The sequence below is a fragment of the Loxodonta africana genome, chromosome 26, assembly GCF_030014295.1.
Source record: "Loxodonta africana isolate mLoxAfr1 chromosome 26, mLoxAfr1.hap2, whole genome shotgun sequence".
In the NCBI taxonomy this organism is placed as follows: domain Eukaryota; kingdom Metazoa; phylum Chordata; class Mammalia; order Proboscidea; family Elephantidae; genus Loxodonta; species Loxodonta africana.
The window spans coordinates 47,017,553-47,035,506 of NC_087367.1; the positions used below are offsets into that span (position 1 = coordinate 47,017,553).

At 38.6% G+C, this 17,954-nt stretch overlaps 1 pseudogene; it reads left to right on the forward strand.

Moving 5' to 3' along the window:
* Positions 1 to 592: 592 nt before the first annotated feature.
* On the forward strand, positions 593 to 17,743 carry LOC100664595 (mitotic spindle assembly checkpoint protein MAD2A-like; annotated as a pseudogene).
* Positions 17,744 to 17,954: the final 211 nt, after the last annotated feature.

Here is a 17,954-nt window from a genome sequence, read left to right on the forward strand (position 1 = left end):
TATATTCAGCAAAAATGTCTCTTCAATATGAAGATGAAATTAGGACATTTAGAGATAAACAGAAGTTTACGGAATTCGTAAAAACCAAACCCAAACTACAAGAAATCCTAAAGGAAGCCCTTTCATTAGAAAATCAATAATATCAGGTATCAACCCAAGATTAGAAGACCAGGCAGAGCAATCAGACGTCAACCCAAAAAGGGAAATCAAAAAAACAAAACAAGATTAAAAAAAAAAAGAGGGTGGGGCCAAGATGGCTGACTAGGTAGACGCTACCTCGGATCCCTCTTGCAACAAAGACTCGGAAAAACAAGTGAACTGATCACATACATGACAATCTACGAACCCTGACCATCAAACACAGATCTGAAGAGGTGACCTGAGTGACAGAGACTCAGCCAGCGAAGGCAGGCTACACACTGACGTGGCTAAAGAGAATGAGAAACCACGGGGAAGCAGTGACTCTTTTTGGAGCATGGACCCAGCGTCCCAGTCAGAAAACCTCGGCGCCAGGCTTTGGACTGGGCACAGGGGAGGTGAGCACGGCTTCCTGAGACAGCGCAAACACAGGATGCAGCCCTAGCGCCCAGAAATGACCTCGGGGAAAGCCCAGCCAGTACACTCAGGCAGCGCAGCAACGTGGCTGACAGGAGGAGAAGTCACCATGAGGCAGCCACTGGTTTTGGAGCCCGGAGTGCAGCATCCCACCCTGGGAACCATGGCGCTGGGCTTTGGGCTGGGAGCGGAGGAACTGACCACAGCTTCTGAGACAGTACGTGCACAGGACACGGGCCTGTCCCTTGGGGACAATCTCGACGGAGCCAATGCACACAGGCTACACACCCCTCGGGAATCACAGATAAAACAGTCATCACCAAGCAAGATAAGTAACTTTGTCTATATTCCTGGGTGCTACTCTCTCCTATCTACCTAATCCTTCCCCTCCTCTTCCCAGGCAGCTTCATTAACATTGGAATTTCCTGGGCCAGAGAGTGAAATGCTCTGTGCTTTTTGTTTTGTTTTGTTTTTTTCTCTTTCCCTAACCCATTCTTCTGGCCTGAGAGAAGCACCTACAAAAAACCCAAGGACCAAAAATCCTTCCCTGACTTCCCAAAATTGGACTAAAAGTACACAACCAGCTCCTGCCAAGCATATGAGATTCATGGTCTTGGGCTTTCATCCCTACAGGGAACAAGGTGGCTATTATAATGCAAAGGCAATTCTGATAGTGATCTGACTGTAATTGTTTTAGGGGATTACTGGAAAGACAAGCTTCCCAGGTCTGATATCTCTACCTATTAAACAAAGCCCTCACTGACCCACAACAGGGAACTGAGGGCTGAAGCACCACCCAAAGCACCTAGCCTCCTGCCATAGGGATCTGAGGATAGTGACACCTACCAATCAGTAGAGGTACATGCATTGGGTGCCTAAGGTACAGCTACAGAGCCCACCCACCAAAGTGCTTTAGGAATAGAGACACACCTACCTCACTGGCACTTATGGGAAGCCTGTCAGCATACTGCCCCCCCTGGAGTGTGACCCCCTGCTGCTACTAGAATCTGGTGCACACAACTATCACCACTACTCCTCTAAGTGAATAGCTGACAGTCTATACCACACACTTGGTAACCCAAAATCAGATTCTACTCAAGCATAGTAAATGGACTCTAAGGCTTATATATCTGGTAATGGCCCAAACCACCTGGTAATAGGACATAAGGGATTCAAAGGCTACAGCAACCAAGACAGTACAATCTAGTAGCCTATCTACATATATTGAAAGAAAACAAAACAAGATAAGATTCAGTGAGCAATATAAAATAAACCATTACAATATCTTATAGATGGCTCGGAGACAGCAGTTGATATCAAACCACATAAAGAAGCAGACCATGATTGCTTCTAAAATTCCCCAAATTAAAGAATCAAAATCTTTCCCAAATGAAGATACAATCCTAGAATTGCCAGATGCAGAATATAAAAAACTAATTTACAGAATGCTTCAAGATATCAGGGATGACCTCAAAAATGAAATAAGGCAATCTACACAAAAAGCCAAGGAACACGCTGATAAAGCAGTTGAAGAAATCGAAAAGATTATTCAAGAACATAGTGGAAAATTCATAAGCTGCAAGAATCCATAGAGAGACAGCATTCAGAAATCCAAAAGATTAACAATAAAATTCCAGAATTAGAAAACTCAATAGGAAGTCAGAGGAGCAAAATCAAGCAATTGGAATGAAGCGTGGGGGAGGAGGAGGATAAGGCAATTGACACCAATACAGTTGAAGAACAATCAGATAAAATAATTAAAAAAAATGAAGAAACCCTAAGAATCATGTGGGACTCTATGAAGAAGAATAACTTGCGTGTGATTGGAGTTCCAGAACAGGGAGGGATAACAGAAAATACAGAGAGAATAGTTCAAGATCTGTTGGCAGAAAACTTCCCTGACATCATGAAAGACGAAAGGATATCTATCCAAGATGTTCATCGAACCCCATATAAGATTGAACCAAAAAGAAAATCACCAAGACATATTATCATCAAACTTGCCAAAACCAAAGATAAAGAGAAAATTTTAAAAGCAGCCAGGGATAAAAGAAAGGTCTCCTACAAAGGAGAATCAATAAGAATAAGTTCAGACTACTCAGCAGAAACCATGCAGTCAAGAAGGCAATGGGATGACATATATAGAGCACTGAAGGAGAAAAACTGTCAGCCAAGGATCATATATCCAACAAAACTCTCTCTCTAATACGAAGGTGAAATTAAGACATTTACAGATAAACACAAGCTTAGAGAATTTGCAAAAACCAAACCTACAAGAAATACTAAAGGAAACTGGTCAGAAAATCAATAATATCAGACACAAACACAACACAAGGTGACAGAACAGAACATCCTCATATCATCTCAAATAGGGAAGTCACAAAAACAAATTAAGATTAATTTAAAAAAGAAAAACATGCTCAAAACAGGGAATCATTGAAGTCATTAGGTAAAAGATCACTATAATCAAAAAGAGGGACTGAACACAAGGGGCATAGAACTGCCATATGGAGAGGAAAACAAGGCGATATAGGATGATACAAGTTAGGTTTTTACTTAGAAAAATAGGGGTAAATATTAAGGTAACCACAAAGAGGTCTAACAATTCCATAACTCAAAATAAAAAAAAGAAAATCATAAGGACTCAGCAAACATAAATTCAACTAACTACTATGAAAATGAGGAACACACAATTTACAAAGAAAAATGTCTCAGCACAAAAAAGTAAGTGGAAAAATGAAATTGTCAACAACACACACATAAAGGCTTCAAAATGACAACACTAAACACTCACTTATCTATAATTATGTTGAATGTAAATGGACTAAGTGCACCAATAAAGAGACAGAGAGTCTCAGACTGGATAAAGAAACATGATTCATCTATATGCTGCCTACAAGAGACACACCTTAGACTTAGAGACACAAACAAACTAAAACTGAAAGGATGGAAAAGAAATATATCAAGCAAACAACAATCAAAAGAGGGCTGGAGTAGCAATGTTAATTTCTGACAAAATAGACTTCAAAGTTAAATCCACCACAAAGGATAAAGAAGAACACTACGTAATGATTAAAGGGACAATTGACCAGGAAGATATAACCATATTAAATATTTATGCACCCAATGACAGGGCTGCAAGATACATAAAACAAACTTTAACAGAACTGAAAAGTGAGATAGACACCTCCACAATTATAGTAGGAGACTTCAACACACCACTTTCAGAGAAGGATAGGACTTCCAGTAAGAAGCTCAGTAGAGACACGGAAGGCCTAATTGCTACAAGCAACTAACTTGACCTCATAGGCTTATACAGAACACTCTACCCAACAGCTGCAAAGTATACTTTTTTTTCTAGTGCACATGTAACATTCTCTAGAATAGGTCACATATTAGGTCATAAAACAAACTTTTGCAGAATCCAAAACATCAAAATATTACAAAGCATCTTCTCACACCACAAGGCCATAAAAGTGGAAATCAATAACAGAAAAATCCGGGAAAAGAAATCAAATACTTGGAAACTGAACAATACCCTGCTCAAAAAAGACTGGGTTATACAAGACATTAAGGAGGGAATAAAGAAATTCATAGAATGCAACAAGAATGAAAACACTTCCTATCAGAACCTCTGGGACACAGCAAAAGCAGTGCTCAGAGGTCAATTCATATCGATAAATGCACGCATACATGAAGAAGAAAGAGCCAAAATCAGAGAACTGTCCCTACAACTTGAACAAATAGAAAGTGAGCAACAAAAGAATCCATCAGTCACCAGAAGAAAACGAACAATAAAAATTAGAGCTGAACTAAATGAATTAAAAAAAAACAGAAAAACAACTGAAAGAATTAACAAAGCCAAAAGCTGTTTTTTTGAAAAAATTAACAAAATTGATAAACCACTGGCCAGAATGACTAAAGAAATACAGGAAAGGAAACAAATAACCCGAATAAGAAACGAGATGGGCCATATCACAACAGACCCAAATGAAATTAAAAGAATCATATCAGATTCTTACGAAAAATTGTACTCTAACAAATTAGCAAACCTAGAAGGAATGGATGAATTCCTAGAAAAACACTACCTACCTAAACTAACACAATCAGAAGCAGAACAACTAAATAGACCCATAACAAAAAAAGAGATTGAAAAGATAATCAAAAAACTCCCAACAAAAAAAAAGCCCTCGCCCAGATGGCTTCACTGCAGAGTTCTACCAAACTTTTAGAGAAGAGTTAACACCACTACTAATAAAGGTATTTCAAAGCATAGAAAATGATGGAATACTACCTAACTCTTTCTATGAAGCCACCATATCCCTGATACAAAAACCGGGTAAAGACACCACAAAAAAAGAAAATTACACACCTATATCCGTTATGAACATAGATGCAAAAATCCTCAATGAAATTCTAGCGAATAGAATACAACAACATATCAAAAAAATAATCCACCACGACCAAGTGGGATTTACACCAGGTATGCAAGGTTGGTTTAATATTAGAAAAACCATTAATGTAATCCACCATATAAATAAAACAAAAGACAAAAACCACATGATCTTATCAATTGATGCACAAAAGGCATTTGACAAAGTCCAACACCCAGTCATGATAAAAACTCTCACCAAAATAGGAATTGAAGGAAAATTCCTCAACATAATAAAGGGCATCTATACAAAGCCAACAGCCAACATCATCCTAATGGAGAGAGCCTGAAAGCATTTCCCTTGAGAACAGGAACCAGACAAGGATGCCCTTTATCACCGCTCTTATTCAACATTGTGCTAGAGGTCCTAGCCAGAGCAATTAGCCTAGAAAAAAAAATAAAGGGCATCCGGATTGGCAAGGAAGAAGTAAAATTATCTCTATTTGCAGATGACGTGATCTTATACACAGAAAACCCTAAGGAGTCCTCCAGAAAACTACTGAAACTAATAGAAGAGTTTGGCAGAGTCTCAGGTTATAAGATAAACACACAAAAATCACTTGGATTCCTCTACATCAACAAAAAGAACATCCAAGAGGAAATCACCAAATCAATACCATTCACACTAGCCCCCAAGAAGATAAAATACTTAGGAATAAATCTTACCAAAGATGTAAAAGACCTATACAAAGAAAATTACAAAGTACTAGTGCAAGAAACTAAAAGGGACCTACATAAGTGGAAAAACATACCTTGCTCATGGATAGGAAGACTTAACATAGTAAAAATGTCTATTCTACCAAAAGCCATCTATACATACAATGCACTTCCAATCCAAATTCCAATGACATTTTTAATGTGATGGAGAAACAAATCACCAACTTCATATGGAAGGGAAAGAAGCCTCGGATAAGTAAAGCATTACTGAAAAAGAAGAAGAAAGTGGGAGGCCTCACTCGACCTGATTTTAGAACCTATTATACAGCCACAGTAGTCAAAACAGCCTGGTACTGGTACAACAACAGACACATAGACCAATGGAACAGAATTGAGAACCCAGATATAAATCCATGCACATATGAGCAGCTGATATTTGACAAAGGCCCAGTGTCAGTTAAAGACAGTCTTTTTAACAAATGGTGCTGGCATAACTGGATATCCATTTGCAAAAAAATGAAACAGGACCCATACCTCACACCATGCACAAAAACTAACTGCAAGTGGATCAAAGACCTAAATATAAAGACTAAAACGATAAAGATCATGGAAGAAAAAATAAGAACAACGTTAGGAGCCCTAATACAAGGCATAAACAGAATAAAAAAACATTACTAAAAATGACAAAGAGAAACCAGATAACTGGGAGCTCCTAAAAATCAAACACCTGTGCTCATCTAAAGGCTTCACCAAAAGGGTAAAAAGACCACCTAAGGACTGGGAAAGAATTTTCAGCTATGACATCTCCGACCAGCACCTGATCTCTAAAATCTATATGATTCTGTTAAAACTCAACTACAAAAAGACAAACAACTCAATCAAAAATTGGGCAAAGGATATGAGCACATACTTCACTAAAGAAGATATTCAGGCAGCTAACAGATACATGAGAAAATGCTCTCGATCATTAGCCATTAGAGAAATGCAAATTAAAACTACGATGAGATTCCATCTCACTCCAACAAGGCTGGCATTAATCCAAAAAACACAAAATAATAAATGTTGGAGAGGATGCGGAGAGATTGGAACTCTTATACACTGCTGATGGGAATGTAAAATGGTACAACCACTTTGGAAATCTATCTAGCGCTTTCTTTTCTTTTTTTTTAATTTTTATTGAGCTTCAAGTGAACGTTTACAAATCAAGTCAGTCTGTCCCATATAAGTTTATATACACCTTACTCCATACTCCCACTTTCTCTCCCCCTATTGAGTCAGTCCTTCCAGTCTCTCCTTTCGTGACAATTTTGCCAGCTTCCAACCCTCTCTACCCTCCCATCCCCCCTCCAGACAGGAGATGCCAACACAGTCTCAAGTGTCCACCTGATACAAATAGCTCACTCTTCATCGGCATCTCTCTCCTACCCACTGTCCAGTCCCTTCCATGTCTGATGAGTTGTCTTTGGGAATGGTTCCTGTCCTGGGCCAACAGAAGGTTTGGGGGCCATGACCGCCGGGATTCCTCTAGTCTCAGTCAGACCATTAAGTATGGTCTTTTTGTGAGAATTTGGGGTCTGCATCCCACTGTTCTCCGGCTCCCTCAGGGGTTCTCTGTTGTGCACCCTGTCAGGGCAGGCATCGGTTGTGGCTGGGCACTAACTAGTTCTTCTGGTCTCAGGATGATGTAAGTCTCTGGTTCATGTGGCCCTTTCTGTCTCTTGGGCTCATGGTTATCATGTGACCTTGGTGTTCTTCATTCTCCTTTGATCCAGGTGCGTTGAGACCAATTGATGCATCTTAGATGGCCGCTTGTTAGCATTTAAGACCCCAGATGCCACACTTCAAAGTGGGATGCAGAATGTTTTCATCATAGAATTATTTTGCCAATTGACTTAGAAGTCCCCTTAAACCATGGTTCCCAAACCCCCGCCCTTGCTCCACTGACCTTTGAAGCATTCAGTTTATCCCAGAAACTTCTTTGCTTTTGGTCCAGTCCAGTTGAGCTGACCTTCCATGTATTGAGTATTGTCCTTCCCTTCACTTAAAGTAGTTCTTATCTACTAACGAATCAGTAAAAAACCCTCTCCCACCCTCTCTCCCTCCCTGCCTCGTAACCACGAAAGTATGTGTTCTTCTCAGTTTATACTATTTCTCAAGATCTTATAATAGTGGTCTTATACAATATTTGTCCTTTTGCCTCTGACTAATTTCACTCAGCATAATGCCTTCCAGGTTCCTCCATGTTATGAAATGTTTCACAGATTCCTCACTGTTCTTTACCGATGCGTAGCATTCCATTGTGTGAAGATACCATAATTTATTTAACCATTCATCCGTTGATGGACACCTTGGTTGCTTCCAGCTTTTTGCTATTGTAAACAGAGCTGCAATAAACATGGGTGTGCATATATCTGTTTGTGTGAAGGCTCTTATTTCTCTAGAGTATATTCCGAGGAGTGGGGTTTCTGGGTTGTGTGGTAGTTCTATTTCTAACTGTTTAAGATAACGCCAGGTAGATTTCCAAAGTGGTTGTACCATTTGACATTCCCATCAGCAGTGTATAAGAGTTCCAATCTCTCCGCAGCCTCTCCAACATTTATTATTTTGTGTTTTTGGATTAATGCCAGCCTTGTTGGAGTGAGATGGAATCTCATCGTAGTTTTAATTTGCATTTCTCTAATGGCTAATGATCGAGAGCATTTTCTCATGTATCTGTTAGCTGCCTGAATATCTTCTTTAGTGAAGTGCATGTTCATATCCTTTGCCCACTTCTTGATTGGGTTGTTTTTCTTTTTGTGGTTGAGGTTTGACAGAATCATATAGATTTTAGAGATCAGGCACTATTCGGAGATGTCATAGCTGAAAATTCTTTCCCAGTCTGTAAGTGGTCTTTTTACTCTTTTGGTGAAGTCTTTAGATGAGCATAGGTGTTTGATTTTTAGGAGCTCTTTTTAGTTATCTGGTTTCTCTTCAACATTTTTGGTAATGCTTTGTATTCTGTTTATGCCTTGTATTAGGGCTCCTAACGTTGCCCCTATTTTTTCTTCCATGATCTTTATCATTTTAGTCTTTATGTTTAGGTCCTTGATCCACTTGGAGTTAGTTTTTGTGTATGGTGTGAGGTATGGGTCCTGTTTCATTTTTTTGCACATGGATATCCAGTTATGTCTGGCGCTTTCTTAAAAAGTTAGAAATAGAACTACCATACAACCCAGAAATCCCACTCCTCGGAATATACCCTAGAGAAATAAGAGCCTTCACGTGAACAGATATATGCACACCCATGTTTATTGCAGCACTGTTTACAATAGCAAAAAGCTGGAAGCAACCAAGGTGTCCACCAACAGATGAATGGTTAAATAAGTTATGGTATATTCACACAATGGAATACTACGCATCGATAAAGAACAGTGAGGAATCTGTGAAACATTTCATAACATGGACGAACCTGGAAGGCATTATGCTCATTGAAATTAGTCAGAGGCAAAAGGACAAATATTGTATAAGACCACTATTATAAGATCTTGAGAAATAGTATAAACTGAGAACACATTCTTTTGTGGTTACGAGAGGGGGGAGGGAGAGAGGGTGGGAGAGGGTTATTTCCTGATTAGTTAGTAGATAAGAACTACTTTAAGTGAAGGGAAGGACAATACTCAATACATGGAAGGTCAGCTCAACTGGACTGGACCAAAAGCAAAGAAGTTTCTGGGATAAACTGAATGCTTTGAAGGTCAGTGGAGCAAGAGTGGGGGTTTGGGGGCTATGACTTAAGGGGACTTCTAAGTCAATTGGCATAATAAATTCTATTATGAAAACAACCTGCATCCCGCTTTGACGTGTGGCATCTGGGGTCTTAAATGCTAACAAGCGGCCATCTAAGATGCATCAATTGGTCTCAACCCACCTGAATCAAAGGAGAATGGAGAACACCAAGGTCACACGATAACTATGAGCCCAAGAGACAGAAAAGGCCACGTGAACTAGAGACTTACATCATCCTGAGACCAGAAGAACTAGTTAGTGCCCGGGCACAACCGATGCCTGCCCTGACAGGGTGCACAACAGAGAACCCCTGAGGGAGCAGGAGAATAGTGGGATGCAGACCCCAATTGTCATAAAAAGACCTGACTTAATGGTCTGACTGAGACTAGAAGAATCCTGGTGCTCATAGTCCCCAAACCTTCTGTTGGCCCAGGACAGGAACCATTCCCAAAGACAACTCATCAGACATGGAAGGGACTGGACAGTGGGTAGGAGAGAGATGCCGATGAAGAGTGAGCTATTTGTATCAGGTGGACACTTGAGACTGTGTTGGCATCTCCTGTCTGGAGGGGAGATGGGAGAGTACAGACGGTTAGAAACTGGCAAAACAGTCACGAAAAGAGAGACTGGAAGGAGGGAGTGGGCTGACTCATTAGAGGGAGAGTAAATGGGAGAATGTAGTAAGGTGTATATAAGCTTATATGTGACAGACTGACTTCATTTGTAAACTTTCACTTAAGTCACAATAAAAAGTATTAAAAAAAAAAGGACACAAGAATAAAGGACAATTTTGGAAATGCTATAACATATACAATTTTGTAACAACTGTAATAACCAAAAAATGTGTGTGGTTACCTAAGTAGATTAAAAAAAAAAAAAAGCTGTTGCCATCGAGTCGATTCTGACTCATAGCGACCCTGTAGGACACATTAGAACTGCCCCCACAGTGTTTCCAAGGAGGAGCTGGTGGATTCAATCTGTAGACCTTCTGGTTAGCAGCCAAACTCTTATCCACTGCACCACCTGGGCTCCACAGAAGCAGATATGTCTGCATATATGCATATAGGAAGGCTTACGTGAGCATATGAGCATACGTGTATAGGTGTATCTATAGGCATATGTATATGCATATTTGTGTGTGCTGCATATGTATTCATATATATATAATATATCACATGGAGGCACAACTGCAGATGCTTCCTAGACATAACGAAACACCTCTCGCATTTTCTTTACGGGGTTTGAAGGCTTAGGACCATAGTCTCGGGAGACAACTACGTCAATTTGCACAACATCATTCATAAAGATATTGTTCTACATCCTAGTTTGGTGAGTTGAATTGGGGTCTTAAAAACTTGGGAGTGGCCATCTATGATCAACTATTGGTCTCTATTCATCAGGAGCAGAAGAGAAAGAAGGAAACCAAAGACCCAAAGAAGAAACTAATCTACAGGACTAATAGTTCACATGAACCATGGCCTCATCTGTCCTGAGACAAGAATTAAATTGTGACCAGCTACCACCAACAACTGTTCTGACCAGGGACACAATAGATGGTCCCAGATAGAATGGAAGAAAAATGTAGGACAAACCTCAAATTCCCAAAAAAAGTTCAGATTCATTGGACCGGTAGAGACTAGGGGATCTTCAGAGATTACTGCCCTGAGATACACTTTAAACTTAGAACTGAACCCAGTCCCGAAAGTCACTTTTCAAGCCAAATAATCAATTGGCTCATAAAATAAACAATATTACCCATGGGGGGAAAAAAAACCCTCAAAACAAGGTAACAGCTATGTTATTATATAAAAGAAGACAACATCAGAACAACACAGAGGGACTAAGAAATGTAGTTATAGATCTTCCATATGGAGAGAAAGATAAAGCGATACAAAGAAATAAAAGTTAGCTCCAAATTTAGAAAAATAGGGGTAAATACTAAGGTAACCACAAAGGAGACAAAGTGTCCTACTCATCAAAATAAAATAAAAGAAAAAAACAGACACTCAGCAGAAACAAAACAGCAACGAATATGAGGAAAGGGCAATATATAAAGATAATCTACTCAGCGAATAAAATTAAGTAGGAAAAGGAAACTGTCAACAACACACAAAAAAAGACATCAAAATGATAGCCCTAAATTCATACCTATCCATAATTACGTCGAATGTAAATGGACTAAATGGACAAATAAAGAGACAGAGAGTGGCAGAAAGCATTAAAAAAACACGATCTGTCTATATGCTGCCTACAGGAGACACATCTTAGACTTAGAGACAAAAACAAACTAAAACTCAAAGGATGGAAATATATCTCAAGTAAACAATGATCAAAAAAGAGAAGGAGTGGCAGTATTAATTTCTGACAAAATAGACTTTAAAGTCAAATCCATCAGAAAGGATAAGGAAGGACACTATATAATAATTAAAGGAACAATATACCAAGAAGATATAACCATATTAAATATTTATGTACCTAATGACAGGGCTGCAAGATACATAAAATAAACTCTATCAGCATTGAAAAGTGAGATAGACAGCTCCAAAATAATAGTAGACTTCAACACACCACTTTTGGTGAAGGACAGGGCATACAGAAAGAAGCTCAATAAAGACACGGAAGATCTAAATGCAACAATAAACCAACTTGACCTCATAGACATATACAGAACACTCCACCCAAAAGCAGCCAAGTATACTTTCTTTTCTAGTGCACATGGAACATTCTCTAGAATAGACCACATATTAGGTCATAAAGCAAGCCTTACCAGAATCCAAAACATTGAAATATTACAAAACATCTTCTCTGAGCAGAAGGCCATAAAAATGGAAATCAATAACAGAAAAAGCAGGGAAAATAAATCAAACACTTGGAAACCAAACAATGCCCTGCTCATAAAAGACTGGGTTATAGAAGACATTAAGAATGGAATAAAGAAATTCATAGAATCCAATGAGAATGAAAACACTTCCTATCAGTATCTTCGGGACACGGTGAAAGCGGTGCTCAGAGGCCAATTTATATCAATAAATGCACACATCCAAAAAGAAGAAAGGGCCAAAATCAAAGAATTATCCCTACAACTTGAACAAGTAGAGAGCAAGAAAAGAAACCCTCAGACATCAGAAGAAAACAAATAATACAAATTAGAGCAGAACTAAATGAAAGAGAAAACGGAAAAAAAGAATTGAAAGAAATAACAAGATCAAAAGCTGGTTCTTTGAAAAAAATCAACAAAATTGATAAACCATTGGTCAAACTGACAAAAGAGAAACAGGAGAGGAAGCAAATGACCTGAATAAGAAATGAGATGGGCAGACTCAAATGAAATTAGAAGAATCATATCAGATTTCTATGAAAAATTGCACTCTTAACAAATTTGAAAACCTAGAAGAAATGGATGAATTCCTAGAAACACACTTGCTACCTAAACTAACAGAAACAGAGGTAGAGCAATTAAATAGACCCATAACAAAAGAAGAGATTAAAAAGGTAATCAAAAAATTCCCAACAAAAAAAAACCCTGGCCCGGACAGCTTCCCTGCAGAGTTCTACCAAACTTTCAGACATGAGTTGACACCACTACTACTAAACATATTTCAGAGCATAGAAAAGGGCAGAATACTTCTAAACTCATTCTATGGAGCCACCATATCCCTGATACCAAAACCAGGTAAAGACACCACAAAAAACGAAAATTACACACCTACATCCCTCATGAACTTAGATGCAGAAATCGGCAACAAAATTGTAGCCAATAGAACTCAACAACATATCAAAAAAATAATTCACCATGACCAAGTAGGATTCATACTAGGTATGCAGGGATAGTTCAACAGTAGAAAAACAATTAATGTAACCCATCACATAACTAAAACAAAAGACAAGAATCACATATTTTATCAATTGATGCACAAAAAGGCATTTGACAAAGTTCAACACCCATTCATGATAAAAACTCTCACCAAAATAGGAATAGAAGAGAAATTCCTGAACATAATAAAGGGCATTTATACAAAGCCAATAGCCAATATCATCTTAAATGGTGAGAGCCTGAAACCATTCCCTTTGAGATCAGGAACCAGACAAGGATGCCCTTTATCACCGCTCTTATTCAACATTGTGCTGAAGGTCCTAGCCAGAGCAGTTAGGCTAGATAAAGAAATAAAGGGCATCCAGATTGGCAAGAAAGAAGTAAAAGTATCTCTATTTGCAGATGACATGATCTTATACACAGAAAACCCTAAGGAATCCTCTAGAAAACTACTGAAACTAATAGAAGAGTTTAGCAGAGTATCGGGATACAAGGTAAACATACAAAAATCAGTTGGATTCCTCTACCCCAAAAAAAAGAACATCGAAGAGGAAATCACCAAAACAATACCATTTACAGTAACCTTCAAGAAGATACAATACTTAGGAATAAATCTTACCAGAGATGTAAGCCCTATACAAAGAAAACTACAAAACACTTCTGCAAGAAACCAAAAGAGACTTACATAAGTGGAAAGACATACCTTGCTCATGGATAGGAAGACTTAACATTACGAAAATGTCTATTCTATCAAAAGTGATCTCTACATTTAATGCAATTCCCATCCATATTCCAATGATATTCTTTAATGAGATTGAGAAACAAATCACCAACTTCATATGAAAGGGAAAGAAGCCTGGATAAGTAAGGCATTACTGAAAAAGAACAACAAAGTGGTAGGCCTTACTCCACCTGATTTTAGAACCTATTATACAGCCACAGTAGTCAAAACAGTCTGCTACTGGTACAACAACAGATACATGGACCAATGGAACAGAATTGACAATCCAGACATAAATCCATCCACATATGACCAGTTGATATTTGACGAAGGCCACAAAACAGTTGAATGGGGAAAAGACAGTCTTTTTAACAAATGGTGCTGGCATAATTGGAGAACCATCTGTAAAAAAATGAAACAAGACCCATACCTGACTCCATGCACAAATATGAGCTCAAAATGGATCAAGGACCTAAATATGAAATCTAAAACTATAAAGACCATGGAAGAAAAAATAGGGACAACGTTAGGAGCCCTAATACATGGCATAAACAGTATACAAAACATGACTAACAATGTAGGAGAAAAACTAGATAACTGAGAGCTCCTATAAACCACCTATGCTCATCCAAAGACTTCACCAAAAGAGTAAAAAGAGCACCTACAGACTGGGAAAAAGGTTTTAGCTATGACATTTCTGATCAGCACCTGATCTCTAAAATCTACATGATACTGCAAAAACTCAACTATAAAAAGACAAATAAATAACCCAATTAAAAAATGGGCAATAGATATGAACAGACACTTCACTAAAGAAGACATTCAGTAGCTAACAGATATATGAGGAAATGCTCACGATCATTAGCCATTAGAGAATTGCAAATCAAAACTACAATGAGATTTCATCTCACTCCAACAAGGCTGGCATTAATCCAAAAGCCAGAAAACAATAAATGTTGGAGAGGCTGTGGAGAGATTGGAACACTTCTACACTGCTGGTGGGAATGTAAAATGGTACAACCACTTTGGAAATCAATTTGGCGCTTCCTTATAAAGCTAGAAATAGAACTACCACACAATCCAACAATCCCACTCCTTGGAATATATCCTAGAGAAATAAGAGCCTTTACATAAGCAAATATATGTACACCCATGTTAACCGCAGCACTGTTTGTAATAGCAAAAAGATGGAAGCAACCAAGATGCCCGTCAACAGATGAATGAATAAATAAATTATGGTATACTATGCTTCAATCAGTGATGAATCTGTGAAACATTTCATAACATGGAGGAATCTGGAAGACATTGTGCTGAGTGAAATTAGTCAGTTTCAAAAGGACAAATATTGTATAAGACCACTATTATAAGAACATGAGAAGTAGTTTAAACAGAGGAGAAAATGTTCTTTGATGGTTATGAGGGGGAAGGGAGGGAGGGAGTAGAGGGATTTTCACTAATTAGATAGTAGATAAGAACTATTTTAGGTGAGGGGAAAGGCAACACTCAATACAGGAGAGGTCATCACAACTGGAGTAAACCAAAAGCAAAGAAGTTTCCTGAATAAACAGAACACTTTCGAAGGCCAGCGTAGCAGGGGTGGCAGTTTGGTGACTATGGTTTCAGGGGACATCTAAGTCGATTAGCATAATAAAATCTATTAAGAAAACATTCTGCATCCCACCTTTGAGAGAGGCGTCTGGGGTCTTAAATGCTAGCAAGTGGACGTCTAAGAAGCATCAGTGCGTCTCAACTCACCTCAAGCAAAGGAGAATGAAGAACACCAAAGGGACAAGGTAATTATGAGCCCAAGAAACAGAAAAGTCCACATAAACCAGAGGCTACATCAGCCTGAGACCAGGAGAACTAGATGGTGCGTGGCTATAACCCATGACTGCCCTGACAGGGAACACGACAGACAACCCCTGAGGGAGCAGGAGAGCAGTGGGATGCAGACACCAAATTATCATAAAAGGACCACACTAATGGTCCGATTGAGAATAGGAGGACCCCGGAGGTCATGGTTTCCAGACCTTCTGTTAGTCCAAGACAGGAACCATTCCCAAAGCCAACTCTTGAGACAGGGATTGGACTGTGCTATGGCATAGAAAAATGATACTGGGGTAGAATGGGCTTCTTGGATCAAGTAGACACAGGAGACTATGTTGGAATTTCTTCTCTGGAGGGGAGATGAGAGAGCAGAGGGGATAAGAAGCTGGCTGAATGTACATGAAAATAGAGAATGGAGGGAGGGAGTGTACTGTCTCATTAGGGGGAGAGCAATTAGAAATATATAGCAATGTGTGTATAAGTTTTTGTACTAGAGACTGACTTGATTTGTAAACTTTCACTGAAAGCACAATGAAAATTTAAAGAAAAAAAATCAACATAATACACCACATCAATAAAAAAAAATCAATAGAAGAAAGGAAAAGAACCACATGATGATCTCTATGAATGCAGAAAAAGCATTTGATAAAATACAACACCCTTTCTTAATGAAAACCATAAAGAAGATTGGAATAGAAGCGAAATTCTATTCAGGGCATATGTGAAGAGCCAATAGCCTACATTATACTTAATGGAGAAAGGCTGAGCGCTTTTTCCTTGAAATCTGGAACAAGACAAGGGTACCCACTCTCACCACTTCCATGCAATATTGTATTAGAAGTCCCAGCTGGAGTAATAAGACAAGAAAAAAAAAAAGATGTATCCAGATTGGAAAAGAAGAAGTAAAATTATCTCTATTTACAGACGATACGATTCTATATATAGAAAATCCCAAAAATGTCCGCAGGAAAACTTCTAGAGCTAATAGAGGAATTTAGCAAAGTTGCAGGTGGCAAAGTCAACAAACAAGAACCGGTTGGGATTCTATACACCAGCAATGAGAAATCTGAAAGGAAAATTAGGGGAAACAATTCCATTTACAATAGCACCTAAGAGAATAAATGCCTAGGAATAAATATAACCTGGGATGTGAAGAACTTATACAATGAAAACTATAAAACACTGCTAAAAGAGATTAAAGAAGACTTAAATGGAAAGACTTTTTATGTTCATGGATTGGAAGACTTAATATTGTTAAGATTTCAATAATGGGCTGCAATGTTATTTTTCAGTTGCAGGGAACTGCTGTGGCAGCCACAGTAGTCGCTGTTTACTGATGAAAGTGCATGCCTTCCTCTGTGGGCCTAGCCGTAGCGCTGCAACTCACACAGGAGCAGGGCATTACCCTCCTTGGGAGCACTGAAATTGTGGCCAAGTTCTTCTCATTTGACATTAACAGCATTTTATATCAGCATGGCACATATCCATCTGAAACATTTACTCGAGTGCAAAAATAAGGACTCACCTTACTTGTGACTACTGATTCTGGACTCATAAAATACCTAAATAATGTAGAACTAAAAGATTGGTTATACAAATGTTCAGTTCAGAAACTGGTGGTTGTCATCTCAAGTATTGAAAGTGGTGAGACCCTTGAAAGATGGCAATTTGATATTGAGAGTGACAAGACTGCAAAAGATGACCACGCACCCAGAGAAAAGTCTCGGAAAGCTATCCAAGATGAAATCTGTTCAGTGATCAGACAGATCACAGCTACAGTAAAATTTCTGTCACTGTTGGACTGTTCTTGTTCATTTGATTCACTGATTTATACAGATAAAGATTTGGTTGTACCTGAAAAATGAGGACCACAGTTCATTACCAATTCTAAGGAAGTCCATCTTTGTTCATTCACTACTACAATCCACAAGTAGATAGCATGGTGGTTGATAAAATTTCTATCAATGACTGAGGAATAAGATGAGAAAAATCATGTACTTGCGATTCTCAAATGTGTTTTCCTGAAATGAAATCAACTACAAGTTGATACGTTTTATTTCACTGGCTAATTTTTAGACGAGGGAAACAACATTATACCCTACTGAACTGTGCGTAATCCATTTTCGTACCTGTTTAAACTTTCATGGAATTAACATCATGAATTAGAAGAGATTATGGTATTT